Source organism: Oncorhynchus keta, chromosome 22 (genome assembly GCF_023373465.1).
Source record: "Oncorhynchus keta strain PuntledgeMale-10-30-2019 chromosome 22, Oket_V2, whole genome shotgun sequence".
NCBI classification, from domain to species: domain Eukaryota; kingdom Metazoa; phylum Chordata; class Actinopteri; order Salmoniformes; family Salmonidae; genus Oncorhynchus; species Oncorhynchus keta.
Window position 1 is genome coordinate 11,431,751 of NC_068442.1, and position 22,598 is coordinate 11,454,348.

At 41.3% G+C, this 22,598-nt stretch overlaps 1 protein-coding gene across 4 annotated transcripts in view; it reads right to left on the reverse strand.

The window, feature by feature from the left end:
* The window catches only part of fgd4a (FYVE, RhoGEF and PH domain containing 4a), a 109,733-nt gene that overhangs the window by 53,537 nt on the left and 33,598 nt on the right, over nt 1–22,598 (reverse strand). The gene's annotated exons all lie outside the window — the stretch shown is intronic.

Below are 22,598 nucleotides of genomic sequence, written 5' to 3' on the forward strand. Positions count from 1 at the left end.
AATGAAAGTCTACAGTAGCCTCTACAGCACTCTCTAGGGTAGCACCATGGAGTAGCCGGAGGTCAGCTATTTTCCATTCTCCTCTGGGTGCATTGACTTCTATACAAAACTTAGGAGACTCATGGTTCTCACCCCATTCCATAGAGTTCCAGAGGACAACCTATCAGAGCTCTTGGCTGCAATTTCTGAGGCTGGTAACTCTAATGAACTCCTCTGCAGCAGAGGTAACTCTGGGTCTTCCTTTCCTGTGGCGGTCCTCATGAGAGCCAGTTTCATCATAGCACTTGATGGTTTTTGCGACTACACTTGAAGAAACTTTCAAAGTTCTTGAAATCTTCCGGATTGACTGACCTTCATGTCTTAAAGTAATGATAGACTGTCATTTCTATTTGCTTGTTTGAGTTGTTTTTTGAAATAATATGGACTTGGTCTTTTACCAAATAGGGCTATCTTCTTTATATCACCCCAACCTACCTTGTCACAACACAATGGATTGGCTCAAACACATTAATTAACCTCTCGTGTAGGGGGCAGTATTTTCAGCTCCGGATGAAAAGCATGCCCAAAGTAAACTGCCTGTTACTCAGGCCCAGAAGCAAGGATATGCATATAATTGGTATGTTTGGATAGAAAACACTCTAAAGTATAACAGAACTGATATGGCGGGCGAAACCCACAGGACAAACCATCCAGGGAAAACAAAAATTGAGGTCATTGGATTTTCCAATGGGTTTCTATGGGATTCCCTTATTAATAGGAACCTGGTTACAGTTCCCATGGCTTCCACTAGATGTCAACAGTCTTTAAAAATTGTTCGATGTTTTTCTTTTGAGAAATAAAGAAGTAGTCCTATTCATTGTAAGTGTCACTCCAGGTGGATTCTACTGTTTTGGTGCGCGTGAACTGGAGCGAGCTTCAAGTTGTTTTTATCCTGTATTATAAACAGTTTATTCAGTCTTAAACTTTATTGATTATTTACGTTTTAGGGTACCTTAGAAATATTGTTTGAAATGTTTGGACCAAGTTTACAGGTAACTTATTAGATACTTTGTAGGCTTGTTGGGCGAGTTGAAACTGGTGTATTTCTGAATCAAACGCGCCAAATAAATGGACATTTTTGGGACATAAAGAAGAACATTATCGAACAAAAGGACCATGTGCGAGACATCTGGGACATTTTGGAGTGCCAACAGAAGAAGATCTTCAAAGGTAAGTCATTAATTATATCGCTATTTCTGACTTTTGTGGAACACCTGCCTGGTTGAAATATGATTTTCATGTGTTTGTATGTGGGGCACTGTCCTCAGATAATCACAGGGTTTGCTTTCGCCGTAAAGCCTTCTTGAAATCTGACACAGCGGCTGGATTAACAAGAATTTAAGCTTTATTTTGACGTATAACAGATATATTTTCAAGAATGTTAAATATTTGAATTTGGTATTTTTGAATTTTGCGCTCTGCATTTTCACCGGATGTTGGCCAGGTGGGACGCTACCGTTCCACCTGCCCATAAGAAGTTTTAAGAAGGAAAGAAATTCCACAAATGAACTTTTAACAAGGCACACCTGTTAATTGAAATGCATTCCAGGTGAATACTTCATGAAGCTGGTTGAGAGAATGGCAAGAGTGTGCAAAGCTGTCATCAAGGCAAAGGGTAGCTACTTTGAAGAATCTCAAATATGTTTTGATTTGTTTAACACTTTTTTGGTTACTACATTAATCCATGTGTTATTTCATAGTTTTGATGACTTCACTATTATTATTCTACAATGTAGAAAATGTTAAAGAAAGAAAACCCTGGAATGAGTCGGTGTGTCCAAATCTTTGAGTGGTACTGCATATTTCATTGTAGTTTTTTAGTTAACCTTTCACTTATTTACCTAATTTTTTTGTGAAAAATTATATTGAAAAAAAATATATACTTTTTTTATTAATATTCTTTTATTCAGATTTTTCAGAGGGTGCTGCAGCACCCTCAGCACCCCTACTTCCCGTGGCTATGGACAACGATGTAGGCTAGTATGAACTTTTGGCTTGGAGAGGTTGTTGATATGGTTACAGGCAGCTGTTGTGTTGTGCACTGAAGGGAAAAGGTCAGAGGAGGAGAGTGCGTTGATGCAAGAAGGAATTATACAACGAGCAAAGTGATGATGCTGTGTGTGGTTGCTATGAAAATGAACATTTTTAGGCTAGGTTGTAGCAACCTCATGATGGCTATAGGGCAAATTCAGGTATCATGTAGTATCCTAAACCTATCAATGTTACATTGAGCTGGGTGAATGGAATATGAATGAGAGTCATTCAATAATTGTCCTCCTATTCTTAAACGTCACTGTCCAACACTGGTGTGTGTGTGTCACACTATCCCTCTCAGGCCAGGTGATCAAAGGCATGAGATCTAGTATCATCGCAATCAGGCACAAATCTAACAGTTGACTATGGCATTATAAACATGATAGAATCAACAACGCAGAGGAGAACTTGCAGTCATTCTCCTCCATTCAAATGAAACATGAATGCCATTAAAACCAGCTCTAACTTAACCATAAGACAGATAATACAGTGCCCATCCACAGTAAGGAAATGCAAATTAACAGTAAGTTAGGCCTCATTTGCATCACTTCTCTGCACAAACACAGTTATGACCAGATAGTTAATATGCCCAGGCACATCCCTCCAATCAGAGTATGCATGCTGGTCGGGGGAGATAGGGAACAGATGAGCCCCTTTGTCTTGTCAGAGCGGTGATAGGCTTAGTCACGCACACACTAACATTACAAGGTACTCAACGAACCACAGTCTGGTACAACAACAAACTCAGTCTCTGCAGGGTCTTGAACGCAGCTCTAATTAGGGAACACAGCGACCTGGAGAGGTGAACCTGAACGCTCCCCCTGCTAAACACTTCCTGTTAAATCATCAGAGGGAGAAGTTGTGTCTGGTTTAACATTACAGAGATTAGCATCACAAAAAGAGAAAAAGAGACAGAGGGGCAGAGAGAGGGAGAGGTAGCAAGAGGGAGAGGTAGAGAGAAAAAATGAATAACAATGACAAATGGTTTGATGAAGAATGCAAAAATATAAGAAAGAAATTGAGAAACCTATCCAACCAAAAACGTAAAGACCCAGAAAACCTGAGCCTACGCTTTCACTATGGTGAATCACTGAAACAATACAGAAATACACTAAGGAAAAGATGGAACAGCACGTCAGAAATCAGCTCAATGTAATTGAAGAATCCATAGACTAACCACTTCTGAGAAAATACTAAACAAACAACACAAAGAGTTATCCAAAACGGAGATGTATAGGTAAACCGCTTCTCTTTTCAACTATTAAAGACTACCAGAACCCACTGCATTCTCTAAATACATTGAATGAACTACAGGACAAAATATAAACCCTCCAACCAAAAAAGGCCTGTGGGGTTGATGGTATCCTCAATGAAATTATAAAATATTGCTATACTTAAACTCTTTAACATAATCCTTAGCTCTGGCATCTTACCCAATATTTGGAACCAAGGACTGATCACCCCAATCCACAAAAAGTGGAGACAAATTTAACCCCAATAACTACCGTGGGATATTCAACAGCAACCTTAAATCAAATCAAATTGTATTTGTCACATGCGCCGAATACAACAGTCCTTACAGTGAAATGCTTACTTACAAGCCCTTAACCAACAATGCAGTTATGAGTAAATACCAGAAAAAGTAAGAGATAAAAGGAACAAATAATTAAAGAGCAGGAGTAAAATAACGATAGTGGGACTATATACAGGGGGTACAGAGTCAATGTACAGGGGCACCGGTTTCGAGATAATTGAGGTAATATGTACATGCATGTAGAGTATTAAAGTGACTATGCATAGATAATAACAGAGACTAGCAGATAGTCTGGGTAGCCATTTGATTATCTGTTCAGGAGTCTTGGGGGTAGAAGCTGTTAGGAAGCCTCTTGGACCTAGACTCTGTGCTCCGGTACCACTTGCCGTGTGGTAGCAGAGAGAACAGTCTATGACTAGGGTGGCTGGAGTCTTTGACAATTTTTAGGGCCTTCCTCTGACACCACCTGGTCCTGGATGGCAGGAAGCTTGGCCCCTGTGATGTACTGGGCCATATGCAGTACCCTCTGTAGTGCCTTGCGGTCGGAGGCCGAGCAGTTGCTATACCAGGCAGGATGATCTCGATGGTGCAGCTGTAAAACCTTTTGAGGATCTGAGGACCAATGCCAAATCTTTTCAGTGTCCTTAGGGGGAATAGGTTTTGTCGTGCCCTCTTGTACTCTTGGTGTAGTCTTGGTGTGCTTGGACCATGTTAGTTTGTTGGTGATGTGGACGGCAAGGAACTTGAAGCTCTCAACCTGCTCCACTACAGCCCCGTCGATGAGAATGGGGGCGTGCTCGGTCCTCCTTTTGTTGTAGTCCACAATCTCCTTTGTCTTGATCATGTTGAGGGAGAGGTTGTTGTCCTTGCACCACACAGTCAGGTCTCTGACCTCCTCCCTACAGGCTGTCTCATCGTTGTCGGTGATCAGGCCAACCACTGTTGTGTCATCAGCAAACTTAATGATGGCGTTGGAGTCATGCCTGGCCATGCAGTCATGAGTGAACAGGGAGTACAGTAGGGGACTGAGCACCTGTGCTGATGATCAGCGTGGTGGATGTGTTGTTACCGGGGGCAGCTCGTCAGGAAGTCCAGGATCCAGTTGCAGAGGGAGGTGTTTAGTTCCAGGGTCCTTAGCTTAGTGATACGCTTTGAGGGTACTATGGTGTTGAACGCTGAACTGTAGTCAATGAAAAGCATTCTCACATAGGTATTCCTTTTGCCCAGGTGTGAAAGGGCAGTGTGGAGTGCAATACAGATGGCATCATCTGTGGATCTGTTGGGGCAGTAAGCAAATTGGAGTGGGTCTAGGGTTTCTGGGATAATGGTGATGATGTGAGCCATGACCAGCCTTTCAAAGCATTTCATGGCTACAGATGTGAGTGCTACGTTCGGTAGTCATATAGGCAGGTTACCTGTTTTTGGGCACAGGGACTATGTTGGTCTGCTTGAAACATGTTGGTATTACAGACTCAGACTGGGAAAGGTTGAAATGTCAGTGAAGACACTTGCCAGTTGGTCAGCGCATGCTTGGAGTACACATCCTGGTAATGTGTACTCACATGGGCTGCGGAGAGCGTGATAACACAGTTGTCCGGAACAGCTGATGCTCTCATGCATGTTGCAGTGTTACTTGCCTCAAAGCGAGCATAGAAGTTATTTAGCTCGTCTCGTATGCTCGTGTCACTGGACAGCTCTCGGCTGTGCTTCCCTTTGTAGTCTTTAATAGTTTGCAAGCCCTGCCACATCGGACGAGCGTCAGAGCCAGTGTAGTAAGATTTGATCTATGTCCTGTATTGATGCTTTGCGATCTTAGCCCTGTATTGACACTTTGCCTGTTTGCCTTGGGAAAATCCTCTGCACTATCATTAACAGCAGACACATACATTTCCTCAATGAAAACAATGTACTGAGCAAATATCAAATCGTTTTTTTTTTAACCAAATGACCCTATGACAGACAACGTATTCACCCTGCACACCCTAATAGACTAACAGACATACCAAAACAATGGCAAATTCTTCTCACTCTTTGTTGATTTCAAAAACGCTTTTGACTCAATTTGGCATGAGGGTCTGCTATACTAATTGATCGAAACACTGGTGTTTTGCGGTTACCATTTTAATGAAGCTGCCAGTTGAGGACTTGTGAGGCGCCGGTTTCTCAAACTAGACACTAATGTACTTGCCTCTTGCTTGGTTGTGCACCAGGGCCACATATACATCTAGACACCATTGCCCTAGAGCACACAAAATAGTATACATACCTCGGTCTAAACATCAGCGCCACAGGTAACTTCCACAAAGCTGTGAACGAGCTGAGAGACAAGGCAAGAAGGGCCTTCTATGCCATCAAAAGGAACATAACATGTGACATACCAATTAGGATCTGGCTAAAAATACTTGAACCCATTGCCCTTAATGGTTGTGAGGTCTGTGGTTTGCTCACCAACCAAGAATTCACAAAATAGGACAAACACCAAATTGAGACTCTGCATGCAGAATTCTGCAAAACTATCCTCCGTGTTCCATGTAAAACACCAAATAATGCATGCTGAGAAGAATTAGGCAAACACCTGTTAATTATCAAAATCCAGAAAAGAGCCATTCAATTCTACAACCACCTAAAAGGAAGCGATTCCCAAACCTTCCATAACAAAGCTATCACCTACAGAGATGAATCTGGAGAAGTCACCTAAGCAAGCTGGTCCTGGGGCTCTGTTCACAAACAGACTCTACAGAGCCCCAGGGCAGCAACACTATTAGACCCAACCAAATCATTAGAAAACAAAAATATATTTATTTATTTATTTATTTATGCCACTTTGTTTACATACCCTACATTACTCATCTCATATGTACAGTGGGGCAAATGTACTATGAGAGCCAGAAATCTTGCTTGTTTGTAGGTGACCAAATACTTATTTTCCATCATAATTTGCAAATAAATTCATAAAAAATCCTACAATGTGATTTTCTGGATTTTTCTCCATCATTTTGCCTGTCATAGTTAAAGTGTACCTATGATGACAATTACAGGCCTGTCTCATCTTTTTAAGTGGGAGAACTTGCACAATTGGTGGCTGACTAAATACATTTTTGCCCCACTGTATATACTGTACTCGATACAATCTACTGCATCTTGCCTATGCCGTTCTGTACCATCACTTATTCATATATCTTTATGTACATACTGTATTCTTTATCCCTTTACACTTGTGTGTATAAGGTAGTAGTTTTGGAATTGTTAGGTAAGATTACTTGTTGGTTTTTACTGCATTGTTGGAACTAGAAGCACAAGCATTTCACTACACTTGCATTAACATCTGCTAACCATGTGTATGTGACAAATACATTTGATTTGATTTGAAAAAATTAACAAAAAAACAGAGCTAACTAGAATGCTATTTGGTCCTTTAACAGAGAGTACTCAGTGGCAGAAAACCTGACCACTGTGACAGATCCAAACTTAAGGAAAGCTTTTACTATGTATAGACTCAGTGAGAATAGCCTTGCTATTGAGAAAGGCAGCTGTAGGCAGACCTGGCTCTCAAGAGAAGACAGGTTATGTGCACACTGCCCACAAAATGAGGTGGAAACTGAGCTGCAACTCCTAACCTCCTGCCAAATGTATGACCATATTAGAGACACATATTTCCCTCAGATTACAGAAATCCACAAAGAATTTGAAAACAAAGCCAATTTGGATAAACTCCCATATCTACTGGGGGAAATACCAGTGTGAAATACCATCACAGCAGCACGATTTGTGACCTGTTTCCACAGGAAAAGGGCAACCAGTGAAGAACAAACACCATTGTAAATACAACCCATATTTATGTTTATTTATTTTCCCTTTTCTACTATAACTATTTGCACATAAAATAAGATTTAAAATGTCTTTATTATTTTGGAACTTTTGTAATGTCTACTGTTAATTTGTATTGTTTATTTCACTTTTGTTTATTATCTACTTCACTTGCTTTGGCAATGTTAACATATGTTTCCCATGCCAATAAAGCCCTTACATTGAATTGAATTGAGAGAAAGAGCATGAGGGAGGGAGAGAGTGAGAGAACACAGAAGGAGTCCATATCAGAGAGATCTCCAGGCTATTATCTATTCAGGTGTGAAATTGAGTGGTGAGACAGTCAGAGACAATAATGAAGATTTAACCAGACACACAGGAATGAAGGCCCTCTGAACTCTGGGAGAAGGGATCAATATAGGAACTCTGAGTGTGTGTGATAAAATCGACAGGCAGCCATCATATATCACTCTCTCTTTCGCTCTCTCGCATTGTAGCTGCTGTCCAGAATCCGACAATCTACCTGGGGGGAACATATTAAATTATTATTTTTATCCAGTCGAATACACATTGCAATCGGCCTACCTGGCCACACGAAGGCGTCCGCATGGTCCTTAAGCACACCGTTGCCTCGTTTTGCATTACAATTATAAAACTGTCCCCCCCAGTCCCCAGTGAAAGTTGTGTCCATGGCCAACTGTATCGAAAGCTGTGCATTTTTTAAATGATTAGCAGCTCATCGTGTCTACTTTAATATCGAGGAATATTTAACTTTCTCTGGTCATAGGAACAACATTAATTTGTGCACAAGACAGACCCAGTGTGACTTGAATTTTGCCATCAAGTGGAAGACAGTATCTACTCTTTCTGGTTGGTCTCACCATAGGAAAAGAAGGAGAGAGCAGGCACCGTGAGATGCGGACCCTCTACTGAGACTAATACCGTGTTCAAAACAACTCGGAACTGTCCGACTTCAGTGCGTTCATGATAACTGGGAACTCTGAAAAAACGACTCTGAATTCCAAGTCAGAAACTCTGGCATCTTTCTAGAGCTCTGAGTTTCAAACATGAAGATCACGGATGTCATGATATGACCTTGTTTTGTTCCCTAACTCCCAGTTGTCTGGAAAGCACCATGACGATCAGATGCAGGTACCATCCTTCCAGTAAAATAAAAAAGCAAATTATTTGTAAATTATTTAAACTGTGTCTGGCAAGTGCTATACCAAGTGATCTATTTCATTATCAAATCTCGAGTTTTGAAATATAATATGGTCCGAGTAGTATTGGGGGCAGAATAATTTATGTTGCCCACTCTGAAAACATCTATATAGGTTCTCTAATACATGACTAGTAAAGGCCCAGTGCACCAAAAAAAAACTAAACGTATTTGAGTGTTTACCAGCATTTGTATCTTCAGTCTGATAAGTATTTGTACCAAACAGTTAATCTGATAATACGTGTAGAATATAAGAATACTAGCTTGATATTTTGTCCAGTTTCTTAAAATACTTTGCAAATGCAACTTATTTCTATGTGAAAACTGAAATGGCCTATTCAGTCCTTTTCGCTCTCTGGACTCTATTTTTGGCTGGCGCTAAGGAAGAGCAAGTGTCAAACGCACATTATTAAGCAATTTCGTCATGTATAAACGGTTGCACTGGATTTATATTATTATATATATTAATTTTCCAGCCATAATGCTAGATTTCAGCAATTCACCTGTCTAATATAAGCATGCTTGCCCTGGGGTGGCAATATTTGAGGTGTCCTTAAAAACACGTGAATAAATGACAATTTCATGCTGCACTAATGGGAAGTTTTAAGACCTACAAAAAAAACGGTCTTCGCGGTAATGCAGTGGGTAATGGCATGGATTTTGAGAGCTGAATCACAGCCTATCGAGCCATGGCGCACAGTACCCATGGAAGGAGAGATGTTCCTTTTGTGTCGGTGAATCTTTTATTTAGAAACATTTTTTAAAACTATTGGTTTCCCGCCATTTAGTTCAATTAAAAAACAAGCATAGCCTACCCTCCCCTCATCATGGCTGGTTTAGCAACATCACATAGGTACATCTTTTTATTTAGTCCATTAGCCAAAATAATCCTATGAATATAGGGATTTTAAATGGTTATTTTGGAGGCCTTTTCATTATTCACAAACCTGCATTTCGCTTGTTCAAGTCCATCACCATTTTCAAAGAGCGCCCCTTCGTCCGATTACCAAAGACACAAACTTCCAAACCAGGGGCGCAACATTTTGTGCCTCCCCCCAGTTTTATCATTGGGATGTGACACAAAAAGATGCAATAGTGTGCATTAGGATCATGTGGATGCCTCTGAGCGGTCAGGTAGGTGGTTTGGTGTGTTTATCTGACTGGATAAAAACATTTATAATAATAATTACGTCCCCCCCTACTTCTAAAACCAAAGTTCCACCCGTGCTCCAAACTATTCAGTCCTCCTATAATGCCATATCAACAGCAGATTTTTTGGGGAATCTTCTTTGTACATGAGAAACAATACAATTGACAGGAGCCTAGTATTTTGTATAGACATGCACATTTTTTTTGTGCAAAGACAATTAGACGTACGTGTGCACACAGTGCCATGGAACGAGAGAAGTGATGAATTATATTAGGCTTCTGTGTCATGCCCTGATCTGTTTCACCTGTCCTTGTGCTTGTCTCCACCCCCCTCCAGGTGTCCCTTATTATCCCGGGTGTATTTATCCCTGTGTTTCCTGTCTCTCTGTGCCAGTTCATCCTGTTTTGCCAAGTCAACCAGCAGTTTTTCCTAGATCCTTTTCCCCCAGTCTCTGTTTATTTCATAGCCCTCCTGATTTTGAGCCATGCCTGTCCTGACACCGAAACCGCCTGCTTGACCACTCTGCCTGTTCTTACCTCGAGCCTGCCTATCCCCTTGTACTGTTTAGACTTGGACCTGAATACTGAACCCCTGCCTGTCCTGACCTCAAGCCTACCTATCGCCTGGTACTGTTTGGACTTGGACCTGAGTACTGAACCCCTGCCTGTCCTGACCTCAAGCCTGCCTATAACCTTGTACTGTTTGGACTCTGACCTGGTTTATTAACTTTCGCCTGTCCCCGACCTGCCTCTTGCTATAATAAATATCGGAGCTCAAACATCTGCCTCCTGTGTCTGCATTTGGGTCTCGCCTTGTGCCCTTCTATTCTGACCCCATCCTATTGTAAGATTGCCTGTTGTCCGTTTCATACACTCTTAGAAAAACAGGTTCCTTATAGAACCAAAAATGGTTCTATCACTTACTTCATATAGAACTCTTTTATAGGGGTCTTTGATCAGAACCTGAGAGGTTCTTCGTCACTGAACCAAAATGGTTCCATATAGAGCCATGTGTAACCGATGTGAAATGGCTAGCTAGTTAGCGGTGGTGCGCGCTAATAGCGTTTCAACCGGTGACGTCACTCGCTCTGAGACCCTGAAGTAGTGGTTCCCCTTGCTCTGTAAGCACCGTGGCTTTTGTGGTGCGGTGAGTGACTGTGGTAGATGTGTGCAAAGGGTCCCTGGTTCGAGCCCAGGTTGGGGCGAGGAGAGGGAAGGAAGCTATACTGTTACATTGATGCTGTTGACCCGGATCACTGGTTGTGTGCAGAGGGTCTCTGGTTCGAGCCCGGGTAGGGGCGAGTGGATGGACTAAAGTTATACTGTTACACATGCATGGTGCCTTTTATGAATTATGGCTATTACTATTAAATAGGATTATTTTTTTGCTAAGAATATAATTTAATAAACAATTAAATAATGAACAAAAGAATACCAGCATAGTTTTTAGAATGTATTGTCATTTTATGCAAACATAGTTTGCAAATATGCACTGGTGGCCAGGGAGGCATCTCTTTGTTTGAATGATGGCCCATGTCAACTCTGGCTGACTTCTATACAATACAATAAAACTTTGTCCATTAGTTGCAACGAACAACAAAAATGTGTTTTCTGCTCCGTTCTTAACCCCGCAAAACAGCAGACCTCACACAGAGTTGAGACGAGCACAGGTTCAAGCTGCAGTGCCCCTGGATGGAGAACATGTTGAAGAGTAAATGGCCTTGGTCAAGGGCCCAATGGTAGGGGAATATTTTGAGGATGTGAACCCAGCAGCCCTCTAGTTGTCAGATCAATTCCACCTGTTTTTCTAACGCCAGGCCCAGGATTTGAACCGGCTACCTTTCGGCCACAAAGTCACTGGACTACCTACAGCCAGTACTGTATGGGTTGTTGCCTGACTGGTTCTAGACAAGAAGAAAAAGGAGCAAATACATGAGTTCATCTTCAGAAATTAGCATGAATTAATGAAGACAAAATGCTATGCAGACATATCATTGTTATGATCGAGAAAAACAACTTACTTCCAGCTGTTGCCAACAGCAGCTGACAGAGAGATCCTCTGCCTCTGATAGTTCTGGGTTACTGCCAGACTGAGAACAATATAGATACTGATTAAGGCTATTGAATAATCATTTATACATACAGTTGAAGTCGGAAGTTTACATACACCTTAGCCAAATACATTTAAACTCAGTTTTTCACAATTCTTGACATTTAATCCTAGTAAATATTCCCTGTCTTAGGTCAGTTAGGATCACCACTTTATTTGAAGAATGTGAAATGTCAGAATAATAGTAGAGAATGATTTATTTCAGCTTTTATTTCTTTCATCACATTCCCAGTGAGTCAGAAGTTTACATACACTAAATTGGTATTTGGTAGCATTGCCTTTAAATTGTTTTATTTGGGTCAAACATTTCGGGTAGCCTTCCATAAGCTTCCCACAATAAGTTGGGGGAATTTTGGCCCATTCCTCCTGACAGAGCTGGTTTAACTGAGTCAGGTTTGTAGGCCTCCTTACTCGCACACGCTTTTTCAGTTCTGACCACAACTCTTCTATTGGATTGAGGTCAGGGCTTTGTGATGGCCACTCCAATACCTTGACTTTGTTGTCCTTAAGCCATTTTGTCCATTTGGAAGAACCATTTGCGACCAAGCTTTAAATTCCTGACTGATGTCTTGAGATGTTGCTTCAATATATACATATAATTTTCCTCCCTCATGATGCCATATATTTTGTGAAGTGCACCAGTCTCTCCTGCAGCAAAGCACCCCCACAACATGATGCGGCCAACCTCGTGCTTCACGGTTGGGATGGTGTTCTTCGGCTTGCAATCCTCCCCCTTTCTCCTCCAAACATAACAATGGTCATTATGGCCAAACAGTTCTATATTTGTTTCATCAGACCAGAGGACATTTCTCCAAAAAGTACGATCTTTGTCCCCATGTGCAGTTGCAAACCGTAGTCTGGCTTTTTTATTGCGGTTTTGGAGCAGTGGCTTCTTCCTTGCTGAGCGGCCTTTCAGGTTATGTCGATATAGGACCTGTTTTACTGTGAATATAGATACTTTTGTACCTGTTTCCTCCAGCATCTTCACAAGGTCCTTTGCTGTTGTTCTGGGATTGATTTGCACTTTTCGCACCAAAGTACATTCATCTCTAGGAAACAGAACTTGTCTCCTTCCTGAGCGGTATGACAGCTGCGTGGTCCCATGGTGTTTATACTTGCGTACTATTGTTTGTACAGATGAACGTGGTACCTTCAGGGGTTTGGAAATTGCTCCCAATGATGAACCAGACTTGTGGAGGTCTAGAATTTATTTTCTGAGGTCTTGGCTGATTTCTTTTGATTTTCCCATGATGTCAAGCAAAGAGGCACTGAGTTTGAAGGTAGGCCTTGAAATACATCCACAGGTACACCTCCAATTGCCTCAAATGATGTCAATTAGCCTATCAGAAGCTTCTAAAGCCATGACATAATTTTCTGGAATGTTCCAAGCTGTTTAAAGGCACAGTCAACTTAGTGTCTGTAAACTTCTGACTCACTAGAATTGTGATACAGTGAATTATAAGTAAAAACATCTGTCTGTCAACAATTGTTGGAAAAATGACTTGTGTCATGCACAAAGTAGATGTCCTAACCGACTTGCCAAAACAATAGTTTGTTAACAAGACATTTGTGGAGTGGTTGAAAAACGAGGTTTAATGACTCCATCCTAAGTGTATGTAAACGTCCGACTTCAACTGTACCTCCTCTTAATCAGCAACAGTGTTCTAATGGCTTCATGAAACATTGTCCCTCTTACTGAATTGATTCTTACTGAAATACTGAAATAAAAGTAACAATTATCTAATTACTAGGCTGGGTCTGTAGCTTTATTTGGCATATCCCATAATAACAAATCATGTTTATTTGAAAGAGTTAGTTGGCTAGCTTGTAAAGTGACGAATTAAAGTAGCCTTTTCTGGTTAGCTAGCTAACCTTAGCTTACAGACGTGCACAAATTCTAATAATGTTTCAACTTATACACTCAGTAAAAAGGGTTCAAAAAGGTTTCTTAGGCTGTCCCCATAGGATAACCCTTTTTTGGTTCCAGGTAGAACCCTTTTTTGGTTCCAATTAGAACCCTATTGGGTTTGATGTAGAACCCTCTGTAGAAAGGGTTCTACCTGGAGACCAAAAGAGTTCTACCTAGAACCAAAAAGGTTCTACCTGGAACCAGAAATAGTTAATCAAAGGTTTCTCTTATGGGGACAGCCGAAGAAGTCTTTTAGGTTCTTTTTTTCTCAGAGTGTAGTTTATCCTATGACTTTGGCTTCATATATTTGAATGAACATAATCAACTTTGCTTACCTTAATGCATTGAAGAAGAATGTGCTTATTGGTAGGCTACTTGCAAGTTGGTTCAACCATCATCCTCTTGCGTGTTTATGCTGGAATGGTAGCTGCTTCTTTTTAAATCGGAATGGCAGTTACATTTTGAATTGACCGAAAGGTTCTATATAGAAGCCCTTTTACATGCTTTTATTAAACACATTACTTCCTCTTGCATCTAGCTAGCATTTAGTTTACAACAGGATAGGTTTGTATGAACCTTGCTCTTTGCCACTCAGACCTCAGCAACAATGTTGCAAAATATGAATTCCATCTCCCCCTAGCACAGAGAGCTTACTGTGTTGGACGTCAGCTAGCCATTTTTCTGACCAAGCGAAATCATGCAGCAGCATCATTAATATGGATATAAATGTCAATGAAAAACAGCGAAAACAAATGAAAAGGGAGCTAAATAGCTGTCATTTTAGAGTTTGATCACTTTTGTTATCTGTTGTTTTCTAAAATCCCCATTACACTCTGGGGTATGGATATAACCTCAAGGTTATTTGCCCTCACTCAGTATATAAACTGAGTAAACAAACCATTAACAACACCTGCTATTTCCCTGACTTAGACTGACCAGGTGAATCCAGGAGAACGCTATGATCCCTTATTGATGTCACTTGTTAAATCCACTTCAAATCAGTGTAGATGAAGGGGAGGAGACAGGTTAAAGAAGGTTTTGTAAGCCTTGAGACAAGCATTGTGTATGTGTGCCATTCAGAGGGTGAATGAGCAAGCCAAAAAGTGCCTTTGAATGAGGTATGGTAGTAGGTGCCGGGCGCACCAGTTTGTGTCAAGAATTGCAATGCTGCTGGGTTTTTCACGCTCAACAGTTTCCGATGTGTATCAAGAATGATCCACCGCCCAAAGGATATCTAGCCAACTTGACACAATGTTGGGAAGCATTGGAGTCAACATTGGTCAGCATCTCTGTGGAACCTTGTAGAGTCCATGCCCTGTCGAATGGAGGCTGTTGTGATGGCAACTCAATATTAGGATGCTTTTCCTAATGTTTGGTATACTCATTGTATATATAACCTTTGTTAATAAAGGCTCTTTAGTCTACAAAAGGTTCTATATAGAACCCTAAATAACCTTTTTTCCAAGAGTGTATCAAGCCTTCCATAGGCAACCCTTACCCTAGGTCTAGGCTACTAAGTCTGGTTCAACACCAATGCGTTGTGTCTTTTTTATCCTGGCCTTGTAAAGTAGCCTATCCATAAAATGTTTACATTTGATATTCGTCAGAGTGTCTTGAATTGAAAATACACTGCACATTCTAAAATATGCACATATATGCCTTGTTCAAGTATCCAATATCCATCTCCAAAGAGCGCCTCTCATCCGGTTACCAAAAACGCGCTCCTCCAAACTCATTTAAATGATTCAGTCCTATAATGCAATATCAATGGTAGGCATAGTTTATATTTTGCTTATTGAGAACGTGCCCCATACATACAATTCAATATTGACAATGTTGACTGCCAACATTTAAAAAATAGACAATATTTTACTGTTGCTATTACTCGTTACTGTTGCCTACGCTATTTAATAAACTGTAGTGTCAATCCACAATGGACCAAGACAAGAATATTTCATGCCCCCAGCCGAATTGGAAATGATGACAATGCAAAGAGCGTCAATAACCTATAGAACTTGAGACAAACACATGCAGTATTAAGCCACGGAATGCTTTGGTTGGCCAGGGAGTGGCCAAGCCCTCGTCACACCTACAACTTGTTTATTCATCAAAACCCAGCCCTTCCACGTCACCGACAGCTATTATGGTCATAATTATGACTGTGAAAATAGCTAAAATATTTATTTCACACACACACACACGCGCGCACACACACACACACACACACACACACACACACACACACACACACACACACACACACACACACACACACACACACACACACACACACACACACACACACACACACACACACACACACACACACACACACACACACACACACACGCACACACACACATGAATCTCCAGATGGATCTCCAGTGAATACAGATGAATGGATGAACATAATAAAATATGTTTGAGAGCATGAGTGACTAGTGAAATGATTGATTTCAACATGAATGACTGGAGGCATTAAACCCTATAGCAATCCTCTCTCTGATGGAAGAATGCAGGCACTGAAAGTTCCAGAAATCTACAGAAACCCTTGAAGCAGGCCTAGAGGGTAGGTTGCTAATGAGAGATGGGGGGTAGAAAGAGAGAGTTCCATATTATGTGCTGATCACTCATAAAAGGACGAGTACGTCACTGGGGCCAAGCTTCCTGCCATCCAGGCGGTGTCAGAGGAAGGCCCTAAAAAATGGTAAAAGACTCCAGCCACCCAAGTCATAGACTGTTCACTACCGAACGGAAAGCGGTATCAGAGCGCCAAGTCTGGGACTAAAAGGCTCCTGAACAGCTTCTAACCCCAAGCCATAAGACCGTTGAGCAGTTAATCAAATGGCTACCAGGACTATTTACATTGACCCCCTTATTTTATTATTATTTTTGCATTGACTCTCTTGCACAGACTCGATGTTTACTCACTGGACTCTAACCACACACTCACACATACTACACTGACACTCCAACACACACACACGGACACACAAAACACACACACACACACACATGCATATTGACGCCACACGTGCAAACACGCGCACACACACACACACACACACACCATTAATTAAACACACACGCATAGACATCCGCACACACACACAAACACATACTGTACACTCACATTCCTTCACACTCTTCACATATGCTGCACATATCTCTGTTTAGTATCTAAGCATGGTCACTTTACCCCTACCTACACCAGTGGCAGGCAGTGCCGTTTAAGATGAGTGAGGACGGTCATTTTTTCATGAAAAGGTCCTTATTTCTATTACAGCATATTATTGGATGATTGTTATTCATATTCCACTCACCCAGCTCAATGTAACATCGATAAGTTTAGGCTACTCTCGCCTGCATCTAGCTGATCTATGGTGTAATCATTAGTCCAACAGATGCAAACAAGCGTTTCTATTGGAGAAATTCAGGTTTGCTTATCCCCGTTTCATTCCGTTTGCTTCAGTTTAAGGAACGTTTTTTTGACAGAATCGGTGCAATGAATACACTGCTGAACACATGCAAACACAGTTCACTTTAATAGTAGCCACATATAAACCGCTCGTTGTATATATCATTCCTTCTCACATCTACAGTATCTATGCTCTCTCCTCCTCTTACCTTTTCCCTGGACTTCAGTGCACTACACATCAGCTGTCGGACCAGGCAAAACAACTTTCCAAACAAAAACTTAATATCATGACCGCTAACCGCTAACCGCTATACACATCATTGTCAGTTTATAGTCAACATAGCTTCTATAACTAACTTGTTAGTAAACCCACTACAGTCATGCAGTACAGTGTACAGTCAACAGCAAGCAATTTAGCAGATACACCGCCGGGCCCCGGTGGCAATAAATGATTACAACCAAAAGCTTACCTTGACTTGGAAGAGTTCCAGTGTTGGATAGCCATAGCCAGCTAGCTAACATAGCATCCCTCTCTGTTTTAGCTGGTGGTTTGAGTAGGCTAAACTATCAAGCTACATTTGATGTTAGCTAAGTAAATGAATGTGAATGTGAAAACAAATTGCTCTCGCTCTCTTGCCTCTCCTTAATTTTGGAAGAAATTAATTTATTCAAAACTACTGTCTTTCTCTCTCTTTGAGTCAACTATTCACCAAATTGTATGCACCGCAGTGCTTGCTAGCTGTGGCTTATGCTTTCACTACTAGATTAATTCTATGATCCTTTGATTGGGTGGACAACATGTCAGTTCATGCTGCAAAAGCTCTGATAGGTTGGAAGACCTATCAAGTTGTCATAAGTTGTCATAATTTCTGTGTAAGTCTATGGGAGGGGGTGAGAACCATAAGCCTCCTAGGTTTGTATTGAAGTCAATGTACCCAGAGGAGGACAGAAGCTAGATGTCCTCCGGCTAGACCATAGTGCTACCCTACAGAGTACTGTTGAGGCTACTGTAGACTAGCATTGCAAAACAGTGTGTTTTAATCCATTATTTGGTGGTGACGTGAAAATATTTAGTATAGTTTTATACTTTTTCCCTTCTGAAATTCACTGAGGAGGATGGGCCTCCCCTTCCTCCTCCGAGGAGCCTCCACTGACCAATATGTACATATTACCTCAATTACCTCGACTAACCAGTACCCCTGCACATTTACTCAGTACTGGTACCCCTTGTATATAGCCCCATTATTCTTATTTAATTTGTTAAAAATGTTCTTACCTTTTAAAAACTGCATTGTTGGTTAAGGGCTCATAAGTAAGCATTTCACGGCATTAGGCACATGAGACAAATACAATTTTATTTAGATTTTTAAAAATGGATTTTTTAACACAGAGCTAGAATATGGTTGACTTTTTATGATGTGCAAACATTTCACCACATCGGAAGTTCCTCTTTCACACTTATATATTTACTCTCATGATAGCTGTCTTGTTCCCTTATACAACTGAAAGCCAACTGAAATATTTTCTAAATAAATAAATTACAGAATAATATTCTCATTGATCCGAGCCACTCAGCTAACTAAGTTTGATTGGGCACTTCCTACTCTCTTAGAAAAAAAGGGTTCTATAAAAGGGTTCTTCGGCTGACCCCATAGGATAACCTTTTTGGTTCCAGGTACAACACTTTTTTTGGTTTCAGGTAGAACCCTTTTGGGTTAATGGAAAACCCTCTGTGGAAGGGGTTATTCATGGGTCCCAAAAGGGTTCTCCCTGGAACCAAAAGGATTCTTCAAAGGGTTATCCTATGGGGACAGCCTAATCAACCATTTTAGGTTCTAGATAGCACCTTTTCTTCTAAGAGCGTATGAGAGTGCCATAGTGTCAGATTCATCAGCATCATCTCTCTCACACTCTCTCTGACACAGTGAAAGACAAAGCTCCACAGAGAAGTCAATGACAACCTCCCCCTAAGAACCGGATGACTCTGGTGTTACTGTTAATGGAGGCACTGACTGTGCATTCTGGCGGCGCAGTACAGGCCCTCTAGTTAAAAAGGATCAGACGGGGATAAAAAGTGTGAACATGAGAAAGAGAGAAGAGGTGGGGATCAAACTTAACACTGCTGAACCCCTGACAACCACTGCTGAGACAGCATGCTGGGGCAAACGGCACACACACACACACACACACACACACACACACACACACACACACACACACACACACACACACACACACACACACACACACACACATCGAATGAAAACACTAAAACAAAATACTCGCAGGGGCATTGAATATGAGACAGTGCTGTCTAGTGTATGTGTGTGTGTGTCCCTCCCTGTGTGTATGTACGTGTCTGAGCTTAGTTTTCATTCATTGTGTTGTCTGATGAAGATCTTAGCACTTAGCACTCTCTGCTTCTCTTTTGATGTGCTGCTCTCTCCATGTAATCTCATTTCTGGTCACGGTGGGCCTCCATCCTGCCCCAACAGCCTTTTGTGACAGAAGCCTCCCTCCCCCCACACATCCCCACCCCTCCCAGCCTGAACCCTCAGCCTTCAGCCCTGAGTCCTACGTAGGGTTGTGGCGGTCACGAAATGTAGGAGAGTGCCATTGCGTTAGTATCATCAGCATCATCATCACTCTCTCTCTCTCACACACACTCTCTCACTCTCCCTGACACAGTGAAAGACAAAGCTCCACAGAGAAGTCAATGACAACCTCCCCCTAAGAACCGGATGACTCTGGTGCTACTGTTAAAAAACAAATCCATGCCTTTTGCGGCCAGTGGCTGTTGTGCCCTTGGGCTGAATATAATAATGATAATTCCTTTTTCCTTGAGTGTTGCATGCTCCGAAGCCTCACTCACATGGCTCTCAATCACATGATTGGGTCTTTTTCAAAGGCTACAAGTGAAGACAGACACGTTCTTATCCAATTCCGGGGTGCATATTGAAGTTATTGGAAGAACTGTCCACATTTACTTTTCGCCAGCCAACAAGATGAGTAGGCCTAACGAACAGCAAAAGTACTAGCCTATGCCAATCTACATCCCCCATAGTGTAAAAGTTGACCTATTCTATAGTCTGGGACAGTTGTGGGATGCGATAGATCCCAAATGAATACAACCACCAGCATCAAAAAACCTGTTTTACGCAATGTGGCTGACGCAACAGATGAGAACGTTTAGCTAAACTATTAGCCTATTTCTTCATATTATAAGTGCAGCAATGCACACGCGGTAGTAGGCTATAAGCGTGAATGTAGCCTTTGCGGGAAAACACCATTATCAAAAGTGACCACAAATGTGATTATGCATGTAATGCTTTTATTATAAAAGGTGCATTTTTATGGTGAAAATGATCTTCCCCAAACTTGAAACTCACGGGCTGCTTATGTATGTATAGCAGTTAGGCTCTACACCCCTTGTAAAGCGGATTATGTGCTTCATTTTATGAAGTTATTTGGCCACTTTAGTTGTGATACAAACCTTATCAAAACATATAGACAGACCTATGGGCTAGGCTACATAAGGTGTGTGACTATGATTAGAAAAAGTAGCAAAAAACAACCATTGTTTCTTGCCTTACTCTGGGCATCATTCACAAGTGATAATATATAATACACAAGTGGTAGGCTAATATTGTCACCCATCAGACTGTTCTTGATTTCATCTCGAAATCATATATGGATGACATTTATTTTGATTTAGAATGGACCATATCATTATGCCTGTCTAAAAACAGGGGTAGTGTAAAAATACATGTCATCTATGCACTTTAAATAGCAAATGGAAGACGCTTTCGTAAAGAGAAGCAATTGTCGGAAAGAGAAGCAATGTGCTTAATATTAAGAATGTTGAGGAATAAATATAGTAGGCCTAGCCTATAGAAAGGTGATGGGGTCCTCCACTTTTTAATAGAGGCCACCACTGTTTTCTCACACAATTGCATAGCCTATAGAAATGTAGTGCAACAGGAGCTCATAGGCTCTCATGAAGTGTTTGATTACATTTTCGATTACATTTGCATTGATGTCAGAGAGATTGGGGTGACAGGGTAGCCTAATGGTTCGAGCGTTGGACTAGTAACCAAAAGGTTGCAAGTTCAAATCCTTGAGCTGACAAGTTACAAATCTGTCGTTCTGCCCCTGAACAGGCCGTTAACCCACTTTTCCTTGGCCGTCATTGAAAAGAAGAATATGTTCTTAACTGACTTGCCTAGTTAAATATATATATATATTTAAAAAAAAAATTAAAATAAGAGGGACAATACAGTGCTGAGTACCAGGCAGTTAGCAAGTTTGGTAGGCTACTAATGACCATCAGCAGCATCAGAGCTTGGAGAAGACTAATTACCGTGACTAAACGGACATATGGAATTTGACTGCCTTCATGACTCGTGAGCGCCGGTGTGGCGGTAATACGGTCACCGTAACAGTCTTAGTCCTAGGAGTCTAGGACAGGGCCACAGGGGAGAACCATAGGATTCAGATAGGAGCCCCAAACTCTCTAAAGTAAAAAACGAATAATAGAAGCAGCAAATTGGTCAGTTGGAGATGTCCAAGAGGTTTTGATCAAATATTGAATACATTACCCGAGATCGGAATCCATCGGTCAATAAAACAGTGCAGGAAAAAACATTTACAAATTCAAACAAGATTATAAAAAGATAAAAGACCACAACAACAAAAGTGGACCAGAAAGCAATATTTGAAGCCATGATGACTCAGTGCAGCGATGATCAGCACGGTAATACATTGTTTTTAGCCAAATTACTATATAGCTAGCTACCAATGTGTGCTCAAATAGTGAAGCCACAACCTCAGAACCCTACACTCCCAGGGTCCATCAACACAATCAATGCTCCTGCAACCCCTGAGCCCTGCACCCCCAGGCGCCAAGGGTCTGGTAAACAGTTCAATGTCAATGTTCACTTGTTTAGCCCTAATCACACAATTTAGCTGTCTTCAACAGGGGTGGGCAATCTCGTCCACGGAGGGCTTTTGTCATGGCATGGTTATGTTCCTAAACATTATTAATGGAGACAGTGTGGATCTAGGATTTTACATATAAAACTGTCACAATGATTCAATTAATCATAGAACTTTATTATTTGCATCATTGGTGTATCTGGTTGGTATATCTGGTTTGCCCCAAACTGGCATTTGCTGGATAATATTGAATACATTTGATGAGACAATACATGGTTGGAGAACAACACTGCACTCACACAGGCTGCCCTCAGGTTTGCTTTGGAGTCTGTGCCTTATTCCTGAACTGTACCTGTCATTAATTCTGCCTAAATATTTCCCCAGGGAAGAGAAAACACACTGCAAGCACAGCCAGCAAATACCTGAATTTCATGAGGGAGGCCA